This window comes from Anser cygnoides, chromosome 18 (genome assembly GCF_040182565.1).
Source record: "Anser cygnoides isolate HZ-2024a breed goose chromosome 18, Taihu_goose_T2T_genome, whole genome shotgun sequence".
In the NCBI taxonomy this organism is placed as follows: domain Eukaryota; kingdom Metazoa; phylum Chordata; class Aves; order Anseriformes; family Anatidae; genus Anser; species Anser cygnoides.
The window spans coordinates 3614517-3630342 of NC_089890.1; the positions used below are offsets into that span (position 1 = coordinate 3614517).

The 15826-nt window shown below is 46.0% G+C and overlaps 1 long non-coding RNA gene across 1 annotated transcript in view; it reads right to left on the bottom strand.

The window, feature by feature from the left end:
• LOC106041064 (uncharacterized) overlaps positions 1-15826 on the bottom strand; it is a 399163-nt gene that overhangs the window by 113512 nt on the left and 269825 nt on the right. The window contains exons 31-35 of the long non-coding RNA XR_010825713.1: positions 7325-7405; positions 6556-6667; positions 6387-6475; positions 3137-3321; positions 213-2820 (exon numbers count right to left, since the gene is read on the bottom strand). This is a non-coding gene — a long non-coding RNA (uncharacterized lncRNA). The remainder of the gene's footprint in view (positions 1-212; positions 2821-3136; positions 3322-6386; positions 6476-6555; positions 6668-7324; positions 7406-15826) is intronic.

Consider the following 15826-nt stretch of genomic DNA (forward strand, 5'->3'; position numbering starts at 1 on the left):
GGTAAAAAGAAAACTCAGATTTGCCACAGCTGGACTGATACCTGCACCACCACAAGAGTGGGCATCCAAAGGCAAACGAAGGAGTCCGCTCCCCATCTGCTCCAGCTGTGCTGCTCCCTGTAAGCGCCACAGGTGCCCCAAGAAGGGAAAGTACCAAAAGATGTCTTCTGCTGACCTGCTGTTCTCATTGACACCTGAAGGACAGGACTTACCGTGGGCCCTTTTTCAGCCATTAAATTTTTTTCCTTGAATTGCATCCAGAGCCTACGCTTAATGCTCAGTCCCTGCTGCGAGAGCCCTGGGCTCGGTTCCTTTCTCTGACACAGGTTTTGGGTGACCTCAGTCGTGTCACTGCATCCCTCACCCACAGCAATTCCCTTTCAGGCAATTGGCTGTAGTGCTGTGAATAGAAATGCATTATAGGTGGTAAAAAGCCTGATAATTGGATAAAAGCCATAACAGTACAGAATATAGATAGAAATAAGATTCCCCCATGCATTCGGGCACCTGGTTCGCTCTCTCCAGGGATGGATTGTGTAGGATTGTGCAGGTGATTTATTGGACAAGCTGATTCTTAGCTGCATTTTCAGTCCCTAGTGCCACAGGTACTGGCTGCTCCTCAGGAAAATGGAATTGCAAGGAATATGCTAAAAATAATGCACGTATTTATGTACCACACACACACAAGGCGGGGAGGAAACCTGCATTGCTAATAATTTTAAAAAGTTGTAAATTAATGTTATTACCACATATGTTCAAGCACATTAGCACGCAGGCCCTTGCCTATTAGCACACAAAATGTGCCGTGCTTCACGCTCACCCAGGCTGCTGCCAGGCTGGAGAAGCAGAAGCTGGTTGAAGTCTGTCTGTCCGTCCTGCTGTCCTCCTGTCTGGGTGGGTCCACAGTGCCCAGACCCACGGTGCTACAGAAATAGGACCTTCCCTCCCAGTTTCCCCACTGTCAGGTTTGGAGCTGGATTTGACTAGGCAAGGAGACAACTGGTTCAGCCCTTCTCCAGCACCACGTCCTCCTCCAGGACTGGGGGTCTTGGCCATCAACCCCTGCAAGTAACTCGTGGGACAGGCTATGGCCAGGTCATAGTGAAGTGGGTTAGGATGTGAATTTTTATGACGTTTCTATACCACCAAGAGCTCTACTGTAGGCAGAAACACGTGGGCAGTGCTGGCAGCAACACAAACTCAGTGTGTGCCCAGACCTGCTCTTCCACGAGTGATGGGGCTTCTGAAGCCTGGCTTCTGACACTTCTGCCACTGGTGGGTCCTCTGATGCCTCACAAAAGGCTTACAGGTCTTCTGAAGTCCAGCTCCATGCCCTGGTTTCAAGAAAAATGCTGGTTTAGCCCTATGTGTGAACAACCCGATGCTATCAAAAGCATCTTCACTACCAGTGTCCCTATGTCTGCATCCCAGTCACAGCGTATTTACTAGAATTACGTACTGGGATAAATGCACCTACATACAACTACTGTTAAAGCATGTCCTCCTCTCCACCCCCTGAAAGATCTGTATTTGCATGCTCATTGCAGAACCAGCAAACTCTGAAGCATCTTCTCTTTACACTTGGAAGAGCTTTGAGCTGCCCTCCCTCAGCCCAGCGAGGAAGGGGCTGCAAGGTGAGAGGTCTGCCTTGGACGTGGACAAAACGCAAGGCACCAACTCCTCCTGCCCAGCGCCTGCTCCAGGAAGGGTGCCCTCTGAGAGCCCTGCCTGCCTGAGGCCGGGGAGCTGTGACCAGGAACCAAGCGGGCTCTGGTACATCGACCAGTCACTCCAGTAGAAGTGAGATCCTAACTGGGCTGGTTCAGAGGGGCAGGGATGGGTCTGATGTGACCAACTGGAGCATGAGAGCAAAGGTGCTGAATGAGCTGTCAAAGACTTTCCTAGCCCAGGGCAAGAACAACGGGCAGGGATGGATGAGAGCTTATTTACAGTACTGTATGCCCAATATTTTCCTTTCTATAGTCTGCTGCACTCAGGCAGCCTTTTTTTTTTTTTTTTAAGTGGTGCACGGTGATTCCAGGCACAAACCACATCAGCAATTAATTGGATTTGTGGGCCTAACTTCCACGCGCCCCTTTGAAACGTTCCCTCAGGAGATCATAAAAGACTGGGACTGAGCAAAGTAGTAAGAGGAAGGTATAATGTGAAGAGGACCCCTTTGTTAATCCTGTTCTGCCTATCTTTCATTATCACACCTTATTATGACATCCTATAGATTTGCTGCTTCGGCTCTGCTGGTGAGAGGCAAATGATGTCTTAATGAATGATGGTGCCTCGAGCTGATAACGGACTGCCCCTCTCTCCACTGAAAAGAGATTGTGTTAGGCACAGTATGTCCAACTGCACTTAACATAATTGGATGAAACTTGTAATAGTTTGTTCACTCCAGGTGGGTACAAAAGTCACGGCAAAAAATCCCAATGATAAAATATCAATTGCTGTCTCTTGCTTAAGGGTGTAATTGTGGTTAATGGCACTTGCAGAGCAGCGCATCTAGGATGGCAGATAACGTGAGGAAGGACTCACCCTGGCAGCCAAAGCACAACGTAGAGGCATCTTCAGCATAAAGCCACCGAGGCAGCAAGCTGACCTGGGGCCAGAGCAGGTGGTGTGTGTCAAGACACTGAAATTACACTGCAGATGGTCTGGGCTACGCAGCATTTACCTTTCCTGTGCTTAGAGGATACCCAGTCCTGGTGCATTCCTCCTCCTGCTGCTCCCACGCACAAACCACCCAGGAGGACAGCAACGTTGGTGCCCGCACCAGCTGGGTGCTTTTCATCCCACCTGCCTCAGCCACTGCATTTTAGAACATTTTCTCAAAGCCATTACTTTTATCCTCTGAATGATTACTTCATTTAGCACATACATCAGAACTAAAATACCCAATATTAGCTCATTTAAGTTCATGTTCAATGATGGATTAATCGTTCCTGTTTTCTGGAGCAAAGCCCAGTCCATTTCATCTAAGGACCATGAAGAAACGTCTCTTGAATGTCTGAGACATCTGCTGTGCTCTGCATATCTACTTGCCACCCCCCTCCCCCCCAAAAAAACCAACAACAATGAACAGTTACATTAAAAAAAAAAAAAAAGGAAAAGCTATAGATCATACCTGTTTTTTCCTGCTTTCAGAGCAGGTATAAAGGAAAAATACCAACCATACAGTTGTACAGTCAGCATAAGCCTGTGTCTCCTTTGACTTTTCAGGTGCCACATCATGTTGCAGTGGCTACTGCTTTCCAATGTACTGTGCTGCATCATGGGCCACGCAGGAAAATGCAGAGAGCTGAACAAGTCCTTAATGGACAAGCACAATGACAGCAGACACCAAAGTTAGCTCTGACCAAGACGACAGAATCCTGTATGCTAAACGTCATGGCCAAAATAAAAGGCGGAGGTGAGGGAGCAAAGTGAGGTGCTCAAGGTCTCCTGTATCCCAGAATTAACAGAGATGTCTGTGAGTCAGCGCAGTGAGGAACTGATGGGAGGAAACTTCCCTATCTGTCATCCTGGTGGGCAGCAGACTCATAGCAGCAATGCTGAGGCTGAGTCTAGCAGGCATACAGGGGACCAAAACTGGAAGGCACTGCTCAGCCAAAACCACCCTGGCTCCAGACACTGTTTCTTGGCATCTCTTCTATGGAAGTCATCCTTGACAGAGCCTGTTTTCTTTGAAGTCTGGGTAGCAGGCTTCGAAAATGCTTTTTCTCCTTTTAAAAGGCAGTGTGCTCTGGTGGAAATGGGACCTGGATTTCAGCGTGCCACCTCTGTCACTGCTCTGGGCTTTGCTCACATGGTTTATCTCAGCCCTCGGGGTTTGGTCCTTTTAACCCGGCTCACCGTGCCCAGACATGGTGCGAGCACCAAGCAGCCCCGGTGTCTCTGGGACCTTCAGGTCCCCCTGCCCTGCACTGATACAACAGCGCAGGGTGTAACTGTGATTAACTGGGTTTGTTCATCTGCCTTTCAGTGATCCCTAAAACATCACAGGGTTTGGAATATCTGGTGAAGAAAGGACAAAGGGAACTGGGGGTGGGAGCTGAGGAGCTCTCAAACGAAGAGAGTCACTTTGGTATTGAGATCTGTGCGTCTTGCCTGCCTCTTGGCACCAGAAGAAAACCCCTCTGTTTGTTTGGTCACAGACCAAGAATGCCTCTGTCTTTTTGCATTGTGAAAAAAAAAACACGGAACAAGAAAATCGTGCTGAAACATTTCAGACAATCTCCTTTATCCTGTGCTCAGCAATTACTCTTATTGTCAGCAGGAGTAAAGAAGCATGTACCATTTGAAAGTATTTAGAACTGACTGTGTGTTTTCAAAACACAGGATCTTTCAAGGGACTACTCTCTTCTCATTTGGTGACACAGGCAATTAAGTTTTTAAGAGGTTCTCTGCAGCATTAGCAGACTATATGATATTCTTGAAGGCGTCTTTATAGCATCCTAAAGACAAATTGCTTGCATCCTTTCTTGGAAAATAAAAAGCTAAATTCCAGTCCTGGAAGCTGACCAAGCTCCATTTCATGTGAAATCCAAGCTGGCTGGCTGTGCCTCGCTGCTGCTCCACCATCCACAGTGCATCCAGTGCAACAATTTAGCTCCCCAAAACTGACACCCCCCTTACAGGAAAGGGAGGGCTCAGTCCTGCCCTTTCTGCTTTGCCCTGTCTCCAGAAAGGGAGTCAGGGCCAGGAGAGGTCCTCTCATTCAGCTACAGCTAAGAGGAACGCAGAAATCAGAGTAAAAAGAAGCAAGAAAGAGCCCATCCTTGGGATTGGCCCTCATCTGTTCTAGAAGAATATTTCTATTAAACTGCAGCCATCCTTTCCAGCTGTAATGTATTTCCTCATTACTGTAAACACTCACATGGCATTTGTGATCCAGCCGGAATGACATTGCACAAAGTTGGGTAATGAAATCGCCTCTGATCTCACAAAGCGCAAGGCTCAAGACAAATAAAGTCTGTAAACAGTTCTGCACTTCAGGATGTTTTATGAGCTGGACCATCGTTTACTTAGGGCTAAACCTGAAGAAGTTCATTTCATCTCTTGGAAAAGGCACTGTGCCTACAGGAGGCTTTGTTTCTCGGGGGGTATTGGCACGGTTACTACAATCAAACTTTCAACTACCTTTTTCCCATTGCTGCTCGCAAGTCCATGTCATTCACTCCACGTTTCCCTCTCTCAGCAATACTTCAGTGATATTTAGAAATGTATATAAATGTCAGCAAGCCTGCAAAAGCCCAAAGGACTCTGCAGGCACGGGTAGGTACGGAGAGCCCTGGGACTGTGTTACACTGGAAGCCAAGCGCAGGGGAAGGGACCGATCGCTGTCCTCCCAGGGTTTCTTGGGTGCTGGAGAGGGCTCCTCAGGGGAGCCTGGCATGAGGTGGTGGCCATTAATTGATTGTGAGTGATGGCATCTCTCACCGTTATCTCCAGCAGTACTGATCTGATGTGTACAGGTGAAGGGTACAGCTGTGCAGGAGACAGCTCTTGTTTGAAGCCTCCATGTCGCAGTGGGAACCAGAGAGGGGACGTACGTGGGAAGTGATGACGCCATGAGTGGGATCCCTTTCCATTCAGCTTCTGAGATGTCACACATTGGGCTGTGCTCCAGCTGAGGCCAAAAAGCCTTTTGCTCACTACACAAAGGCACATGGCGTTGTGTAGTCGCTTTTCCTTTTGTTAAAGGACTGACACAGCACCAAAGCGAACCTCCCGTCCTGCAGGCATTCCCAGGGGCTGCTGTGCCCTGTGCTCAGAGCAGGGCTGGCTCATCAGCCCTGTACAGGCAGGTGAGACTGAAAATCTCAGTGCATCCAAACATGCAGTCGTGGCAGGGAGAGACGTCACTGCCAGTTCCCCCAGGTCCACGTATTGGGAGGTTCACAGGGTTGTGGCAGTGTTGTCTCCTTTCCTGCTGGCTTTGGGAAGGGCCTTTCAGGAGAGAGCTACTGTTGCATCCTATTATGAAGAGTTGTGCTTGTAACTGCCCCTAAGTAAGGACGGTGCCAGCAAGACACATCCTGCAATGCTGATTGAGACCAGTGTCATTTAAAAGTAGGTAGACTCACCTGGCAGATTTAACTGGGGCTGGATTGGGCTTGGAGGGCTTGAATAGTGTCATCCTCAGAGTCACACGCAGGTCACACCAGCCACAGTTAAAAGCATGGCCTCCAGTCCAAGCAGGCCCAGCTTTCCTTGTTGCCTTGTCTGGCTGAGTTTTGAACATCTCCAGGACTGGAGATCTTTCAGCCTTTCTGGGCCCCTGGTCTGGCATCTGACCATCCTCAAGGTGGACACATTTTCACTATAGCTAGTCAGAATTTCCCATGCTGCAATTTGTGTGGGTTGCTTCTTACCTATGCATCTCCGAGGTCAGTCTGGCTCTGTCTTCTGCACATCCTCCTCTTAAGAGTCATGGACAGCAACCAGATGTCCACTTTGTCTCCTGAAAAAAACATTTTTCTCAGCCTTACTCTATTATGTTGACATCTTTTTGTATGGGAAGCCCAAAATTGGCCACAATACCTCCAGTGCTCAAATAGATGTAGGAACAGCTCTGGGATTCAGATCTGCAGCCCTCGAGTAGCTCCAACTGTGCTGCACTAATTCATCACCTGCCGGCGGGTGTCAGTAGCTCCTGGAATAAAGCAGGAGTCGGAGAACTTTCTCGGCTGGTTCCCCTTTGACAGATTTCAAGCATTCGCTTTTCTCTCATCTGGCTATTTGTAAGGGGTTCACACGTCTATCGCCGCTCCGTTAGAGCTTGTCTTCACTGCTGGAAAGCTTTATTAGTTCAGGACAGCTAGTGCATATCTACTGTTCAGAGGTAAAACCAGAGTGTAAGACAAGCCACGTTAGTTATACCATGAGGGAAACTCATTAGAGTCAAGCTCAGCAGCAGACTTAGGCTGACTTTATCTTCCTGATGTCTTTACCTCAGGATAGCACAAGCCTTTGTTACACAGAAAAAGAGGTGGTAATTTCTTGCAAGACACTAAAGGAATCCTCCTACAGATTGTTTTGGGACAGATCAAAAAATGAGGGGGCTGGAGGATACTGGGAGGAAGAGGGAAGGAAAGGATTCCCCCAGGCAGCTCCAAGAGAGCAAAATACTATTAATTCACAACCTCCCTGGTCTCACCATGAACCCTCTCCTTGGGAAACACCAGAAAGGCCCAAATCCAGTCAGTGAGAGGAAAAAAACTCTTTATAGCAAGGCTGGGACAGGTCTTCCTGAGGTTTACAATCAGTTCTTTCTTGGCCCTTGTACATAACAGGGATAAATGTAAATTACCTGATCATAGCAGACTAGGATTTTCCTAAGCCTTTAGTGAAATTAGGTCCCTCCACCTCCTTGAGCACCAAACCAGAGACACTGGAAAGAGAACAGGTATTACTGCAAATGATAACCATTCCTCTGGAAGGGGAAAAAATGGTCTTTTGCAAGTCCGATGAAAAACACAAAGTCCCCAAACCAGCCATCCTTCTGGAAACCTCTGGCCTCAGAATGCACTTTACCACAGATCTATTCTAATTCCAGGAACAACACACTGAGCTGAGGCTTAGACCTCGGGCACATTCGCCTTTTGGCTGAAACAGCAAAGATCTTTAGCTGGAAATGCCTGCTGCTGACAGCCCGCGTGATGGCTGCATCCCAAACACTGCTGGCATAGCTGTAGTGGAAAAAATAAAATACATTTCATTCCCCAATGGTCATGCTGTAATGGCATGAAATTAGAAACTCTAATCAATAGCGCTTTACACAGCATGACTCTCATGTCAAAAGAGCCCATGGTTTAAAAAAGAAGAGTCACAAATAAATATGAAAATCAAGGCTGTGAAGCGTCAGTAATGAAGTATAATTCTGTCAAGCAATCTCATCCAGTGATTCTCTTCACAAAACCTTCACTCACCAAATCCTTCCTTCTCCACACCTCTCTGAACTTCCATCTCCAAATAATTTTCGTGTATTTATTTGCCCTTCGCACATGAAATGTCACTGATTTGAATGTGAGTGACGAAATGGGAAGGGAAGGGAAGGGAAGGGAAGGGAAGGGAAGGGAAGGGAAGGGAAGGGAAGGGAAGGGAAGGGAAGGGAAGGGAAGGGAAGGGAAGGGAAGGGAAGGGAAGGGAAGGGAAGGGAAGGGAAGGGAAGGGAAGGGAAGGGAAGGGAAGGGAAGGGAAGGGAAGGGAAGGGAAGGGAAGGGAAGGGAAGGGAAGGGAAGGGAAGGGAAGGGAAGGGAAGGGAAGGGAAGGGAAGGGAAGGGAAGGGAAGGGAAGGGAAGGGAAGGGGACTGTGGTGCAACCCTTGCTCTGCCTCTGATTATTTTTGAATACTTTTACTTCTCTATTGCTTCATTATAGGCCTTTGGAAAAGTTGCCAGCTTGCAACTGTTCACCTCACCAGGGTACAATGTGAAGACAATGACAGCTTCCTTCTGCAACGTACCACGTTGTCAGGAAGTTTGTACCAATGACATTGGTACAGTGATGACGTGTGTCTGGAGGCCCTCCTTGGCTGGACACCTCCTACACAGGGGCCTCGAAGTTCAGGGAACTGGATTCAAGGGCTCAGGCAGTCCACCTTCACCTTACTTTCCTACTGAATGCATATCAAATCCTTATTATTATTATTATTATTATTACTACTATAGTAGAAGTCTTAGTTATCCTATCTATATCAAGAATTAAAGGCAGCCATGGTAGGACCCTTATTTTTTGCTTGTACAGAAGACACTTTGCCAGAAAAACCAACAGAGAGGTAAAATATTCAAAAATAATAAGCAGACTGCCAACGAGCATGAAGAACTGACAGCTACAGGGCAATCAGTCTTTCATACAAGTCTTTTGGGAGCTGGTGGTATTTTGTTCAGGGACAGGGATTGGTTTTTCTTCAGCACTTGTTTAAAAACTCCTTTTGCTATGCACTGCTAACATTAGCACAGTTGGCAGGTGGAGAAGAAGTGCCCTGAAAATAGCAAATTCTTGGAGTGTAGATTTTGTTAATTAGACCTTCTTCCTGCACACAGTCCCAGCTCTCCAGAGCTCCTGTGGCAGAGAGGCATAGAGATCAACCAAGTGTTGGATGTTTTCAAGAGGAGAGCAGGCAACAGCTGCCCGACTTCAAGACTTAGAAATGAACGTCCTCCAGAAAGACCTGCCTAATCCAAAGGCACAAAAAACCCTTTCGCAGCCTCACGTGATGATCTGCTCAATCTTTGTGAGGGGCATCCCCAGCAATACCATCCAGTTTCTGGGTCCTTTTCCTGATTTGGCCACTGAACCATATTGCTTTAGTTCACTGAATTACATGCAGCCTTGTCTTTAGCATACAAATGTATGTTTTTCACGTAAGCCAATACTGCTTGAGACCTCAATTTGGACAAAGCAACTGTGGCTTGCACACCGAGTCCACCCATTTGCTCACAAGTCTTCATGGCACTCAGCAAACTGAAGAACGAAGTTTGTTGGGAGGATAACGCCGGCTTGGCTGCAGTCAGCTTAGCCAAATGGATCTACACTGGAGCTACTTTGCTAGGTTATTTTTCAAATGCAGAGAGACCTCTTCTGGGAACCTTACTTCAAAGGCGCTGCCCTGCTCACCTCGCCCTACACAAGACTTCATAGGAGGCAGGCTTTGTACGAGCCCCTCCATACATTTTCTATGCAGAAATTGAAGCCTGGGTGGAATCAATAAAAACAAAACCCTCAACCCTTCCCCTCCAGACATGCCGAATATCAAAAAAGCGAGAGGTGTTTTGGAAAGGGCATGCCTGCTCATGCTTCATGCTGCTGAGGCCAAGCTCTAATCTGCACTGAAACCCCCCAGATAGCTGCTGCATTTCGGGCTGCCTGAAGAAGGTGCTCACAACCCCCACCAGAGCCAGGATGTGGAGGGTCAGGCCCTGCAGAGCAGTCCCCCCACGCCACATTAGCTCGCTCGCTCTGTTGGCACAGTTGCCTTCCCTTCAGAGCAGTGAGTTACATCATGCCACGTCTGAAAAGTGGGATAAAAGCCAAAACACATCTCTCCCCAGCCCTCAGTAAAAATGGTGACTTGTGCAATACATGCAAAGCTTTAACTTCAGGAACTTCAAGTCACCAAGCACCTGCTAATCAGCATCGCATCAGTTCCTGGGGATGGTGGAGATGTTAAAGGTTATCCTTCTGTCCTGCACATTATACTGGTGAGCACCATTACACACTACCAGGAGACAATTTTACATGTGGCAAAGAATTTTTGATTCCCCAGATATTATTTTAGATCTGGAAACCCAGCTGTTGAATGCAGTTTTTCAGGTTAAACAAAACTTGCAGCCAACACTCCTTCTCACACTATTAATGAAGATAATCTTGCCCTGTCATTGACTTTTTTTCCAGAAATAGGAGAGGGTTTTTCAAATCCTTTCAGGTTTGCAAAACGATATCTCACTGTATTCCTTTCATCTCCTGATGCTGAAAGATGGATCTTTTTCTCTTATGGCTAGATGTACTTCTATACATCAGCAGCAAACCATGAAAGGGAATCAGGTTTAAGGAAAGAAAAAAAATAATAAAGAATTTGGGGTGTTAACATTTACTTGGGCTTGTCTGGACTTTGTCAGCATTGAATTCCAACACGATTGACCAGACTGAATGAACATTACACAGAAGAGACAAAATAACAAGCTTTCTGTATGAAGAAAGGCTGCTAGGCAGAGGAAGAGATCACATTCTTCCATATGGCATTGGTGGATAGGATAAGAAGTTGGAGATCTCAAGAGCAGCCTGGAACAGAGTCAGGCTGGATGGGGAAAAAGCTTCCTGTACCAGAACTGGCTGTTGGGGTACGCTGTGGGATATCAGAGTTTAAAGAACAAAGTGGGCAAACATGACAGCCATGAAGATGATCCTTCCCTGGAAGAAGATGGCCTGGAAAACCTCCTGGGGTCCCATTCACAGTTTCTGGTTTCTAGAAAAAACACACAGATAAACTGCAAGCTACAGAAAAAGGCAGCAGTCTGCCTGAGCAATTCTTCCTCCTGAACTGCAGTGAAGGCACAATTCATAGCCTGTTTTTTCATTTCCACAAATCTTAATTGTTCACATAATAATCGCAGAAGTATTTAATAATACAAAGCATATGGGCCAGATGTTCAACTGGTGTAAATCAAGAGCACTCGAGAAGCTTCAGTGGTGCTGCACTGGCGTAATCATTTGAAGATCTGGTGCTGTGTTTTTAAGGTGGCTCTCAGGATTTTAGTACCTTCTTACTGCTGCCACTAAAACCAAGTCACAGTTTACTGCCTGTATACAAATAGCCACCCCCCACCAAACGCTAAGATTCTAAGACAAAAAACCTAAAACTAAAAATACATTGACTTAAGGTTGCTTAAAAACAATGACTTGACCTCTGTTGGCCATCGTCACAAATTTTAACATGGCCACTTACTTTTCCACTTGATCTTAACCTAACTGACGTAGAGACAGCCAGCGTTCCCTAACCAAATGCCCATCTGATGCCTTGCTTTAGTCTCATCAGCCAGTGTGCGAGCTCTGCTTTATTTGCTTCCCACCGTAAGGAAAAAAAAAAAAAAAAGGAAAAAGAAAAAGCTTTTAATTCACTTCCTCCTGGGAGTTTCTGTGATGCTCATTGATCTACTCCATGAGTACTTCACAAACACTAATGGATCTAGTGAGACTCTCCACTAATCTCCTTCTGCAACTTGGCACCAAACTGCTCACTTCTGATGCTGTCTCCTTTTACAGTTGTTTTTTCTTTGCTACCTGTTTCAGAGTCACCCCAGGCCTCATTAATTGTTCATACTTTGTCCCTAGAAAATTTTCCTGTTAATCTTTCCAGTAACATGTTGGATACTGATGTGAAATAGACTTTAATTTGCAGTCTTTCACACTTGCAAAGATACTATTTGAACTGATTGTGGCGTTACCAGTTGCACATGGATACACATAATTGAACTGAAAAGCTTTGCAAGACATGTATTCATTGGCCTTCTGATCTCATTTGTTAGACCGCCTTAGGGAACGGGCAATTTCCACTCCTCAATTTATGAAAACTGGTCATAGTTACTTAAATGGAATAAAATAAATCCTGGGGCATGTGTCCCTCCTGGAAACTGGGTTGACAATTGTGCCCAGAAGAGAATTAAACTGCTCAGTGCCAGGACGGTATCAAGCAAAAAAAAAATATATAGCAGAAAGTCAAGGGAAAGTTTTTTGTGGAGGTTCCCAGGTTAATTTTCATTCTGCTAATGTGACTCCCTGGTTGAGCTTCTTGCAGTTTTCAATAAATTGTATGGAGACTATGCTAATGAGACTGTCTGCTGTAGTTGAAAATAACCTACCCTTGTGCTAATTATAACTCGGGCCAAGCATTGACCTACTCCACTTCCACAACCAGGGCTAGATTTTCAGCTTTCATCAACACCTGAGTTTTTGGAAGAGCTGCACACCAGCACAGCTGGGCTCTTTTGGCAGAACAGCACAGGGAGAAGGAAGTCCACTGACAACCTGACCCGAACTGTCTGCCCTTGAAATGCTGGTCCTGAAGCCTGGTCAGGAAATCTTCTTTCTTTTCTTCCACACAGCAAGCAACTTACCATTTTTTCCCCTTCCCTTGACAGAAATTCCAATATCTGTGAATTAAAGTGGTTGTCTCTAGACTCAAGCAACCGAAGTTGAGGTCCCCATTGCCCGTGCCTCCCTGTGGACCACAAGCTCATCTAGGTGTCCTGGTCCAGTACCCAGTACTGGGAGGGCTGGGGAACTGGGACTGTGCACCCACATGAGACACTGCAGTAAGAACTCAGACTGGGAACCCAACTGGCCTTCATTAAGAGGGCTGAGAGTACAAACATCCTTCAAGGACAGTCTCTGTCATGCTGAACAGCTTCCTACATCTCCTTGCTAATGTTCTTTCTTGAAGGATTTTATGCCAAGTACCCTCTGAAGTCAAGCAGCTATGCTGGTACAGGATTTTTTTTTTCCCCAACTACTGCTATTACAGACAAGCAGACTGAGGAACTGGTCCCCAAACTGTCTCTGGTTATGAAGGTAAGTGCCAGTTCAGATCAAGCCCCAGGAAAGCATTTTTCTTTTACTGGTATCATCTACGTGGGGTGAGACTCACCCCTCTGGAGTACATTTGTGCATCCCTTGTACTGGAGTTGAAAAGTGCCCAAACACTGCTGACTTCTGGTTCACCCCTGGGACACAAACATCTTTATCATCCAGTCCCAACCTTTCAGAAAAGATTATAGCTTATCTGTGTTGTAGCTAGAAATGGCCTAATCTTCAGTGGTTGTGAACTTTTTTTTTTTTAATTATTGTTAAGGAAGTTACAAACAAAAAAAAGTTTGTTTGCCATTCCTGCCAGTCAGTGCCTGACCCCTGGAGATAAGAAGGTGACATCTCTGCTCCGAGTTGGCACAGTAGCAGAGCCATGTAGCCCCCTTCTCTTCTCCTAAAGAGATGAGGCGGTTTATCTATACCTGAAGAACTTGGTCTGAAAGCTGGCCAGGGCCTTGTGTGCTATAGTTCTGCCCTCTCTTTCTGTTGGTTCGTTCTTCTCATGCAAGCACCCCGTTTCTATCTAACGTGCCCAGCAAGAAACGCACAGCGTGACCTTCTGGAGTGCTGAGAATGTGGTCCTTGCTATCACTTAGCAGTTGCCACAGCTATTAACGTGCTGCTGTATGAGAACACTAGTGTGGATTTATGAGATTATCCTAAATCCAAGCTGCACATTTCTTAATTATCAGTATTCTTCCCCTGGACGAGAAACATTTGCATAATTTCCCAGCAGTAGAAAGCAGCAAAATCAAAACAATAAACGAAAAGATGCACCAATTCATCACTAAACTGCATGTACATTTGCTGGCATTGTTCATTTTCTTGCATATCTAATAGAGACATCAAGGAAGAGCAGATCCTCAATTTGGCTTACATGGAACCCCGCCGACTAGCGATAGCTGAAGTGCTGGCCCCACGTTAGTATGTTTATTCCATGAGTTTTTCATGGAGCCCAGATAGTTTTGGCACAGAATACCAATTCAGACGGTGATCCTGCAAATATTTAAGCAGTGAATATTGTTGCTGCTACAGGCAGAGTTGTTGGCACCAGTGAGACAGCTCACAGCAGTGGAGCGAGCCAGGGGATAGAGAATTTCTTAATCTAAGGTCTTACAGAGCAAATACATTTACCATTTGTTTTTTAACGATACAAGAATGCATATCACAGTCAGCACATTCCCCAAGCAAAAGCAAGGGAAAAGTGCTAGTGACAGGCTCCTGAGTTTAACAGAAGAAGAAACAAGCGATGGGATTTGCACCAGGACTCAGATGACTTCATCTTGGGTTTAATCCTCCACCAGACTTGTACTGTGGTGTCCTGGGGTGCACACACATCCTGCTCTGCCACGGAGCTCCCTGGGAGGTGGGTGGTGGTGAGCAGCCTGTGCTGTTCTCAGCCACGTTACCTGGAAACAGAAGATCTCCAGCCATGACTTCAAGGGTCCTCCTTCTGATGGCCACGTTTGCAAATGGGAATTAGGAACCTAAAACACTTAAGTGCTTTAATCCAGCACCATTTAATTGCTTCCTATTAAAAGACTATGACTGTAAACCACTTTTTAATCACTCTTCAGCTGGTCCAGCTGCCCATGTGAAAAATAAAGACTTCTTTTGACCCTGTCTTGTCTATGTTTTTGAATGGTTCAAATAGTTGCCATCCTGGCACCATATAACTCAAAACACCATTGCCCCAGTGATGTATTTTGAAGGGACACCATTCCCAACGCTGTACGATATCAGGGGAATGACAGGTTCTTGTGGTGTACATCAGCAGGAAGATGACACTCAGCTTTTGTGGTTTAAGGGCTTCCAGATACATCACGGAAAGTGCTGTCTTATCTCAGGAGCCTGAGGGCAGGCACAAGGTGTTTTTGTCAAAATAAAACAGAAAACCTGGGTGGATTTTGCATCTGACTGTCCCAGGATGACAACTATGGACACGGGGCCATAGGAACATCTTCTTATGGTAGGTAGGGATTGGGTTTCCTCATCACTTCATTTCAGCCCAAAAGCGTGTTCCTAAAGCTATCCTTGCAGGATTTAACCTTTTGCTTAATTTTTACCATACGCATAAATCCCGTGGACTTTTAGTGGATTTGCATGTGTTTAATTTTAAGCATGTTTGTTACCACTATACTTAAGGATAGTAATCTGGATTTTATAATGCTGATCTTAGTTCTGTACACTCAAAAGAAAAGGAAATAGGGAAGTAATTCAGAAAAGAGCAGCAAAGAGGAAAGACTGATTTGTGAAGAAAGGACAAGTAGTCACTACCTGACATTTTTCATATCCCACTGATATCAGAGGAGCCAACTGCAGTACACATTAAACATACCAGAGGTGCAGAGTTATAGAAGCTCCACCAGTCCCTTAAGAGCAAGTGACAGCACAGCTTGTGACAAAGTGCAAAGGAGGAGCTGCAAGAGGACATGTACCTTCGTAAGGTCCCGAAGTGGACGTGAGACAGAGATGACCCCAGTGAGATGTCCTGGGTTTACACACAAAAAAATGTAGATTTCTAAGAGGACCTGATGAAGGCATTGTAGGGTTACCCCATATCCTTAAAGGTAGATTTCCTGTTTTAGAGCATCATGATGAGCGGAGTAAGCATGGCAGGGTTATAATTTACCCAAGCTGGAAAAGGAGTCCTGGCCAGAGCTGGAAGTCCTCATTCCTAATTTCAACATTCAACTACTAGGTCAGGCTTTCTTCCATAGATTTAAAG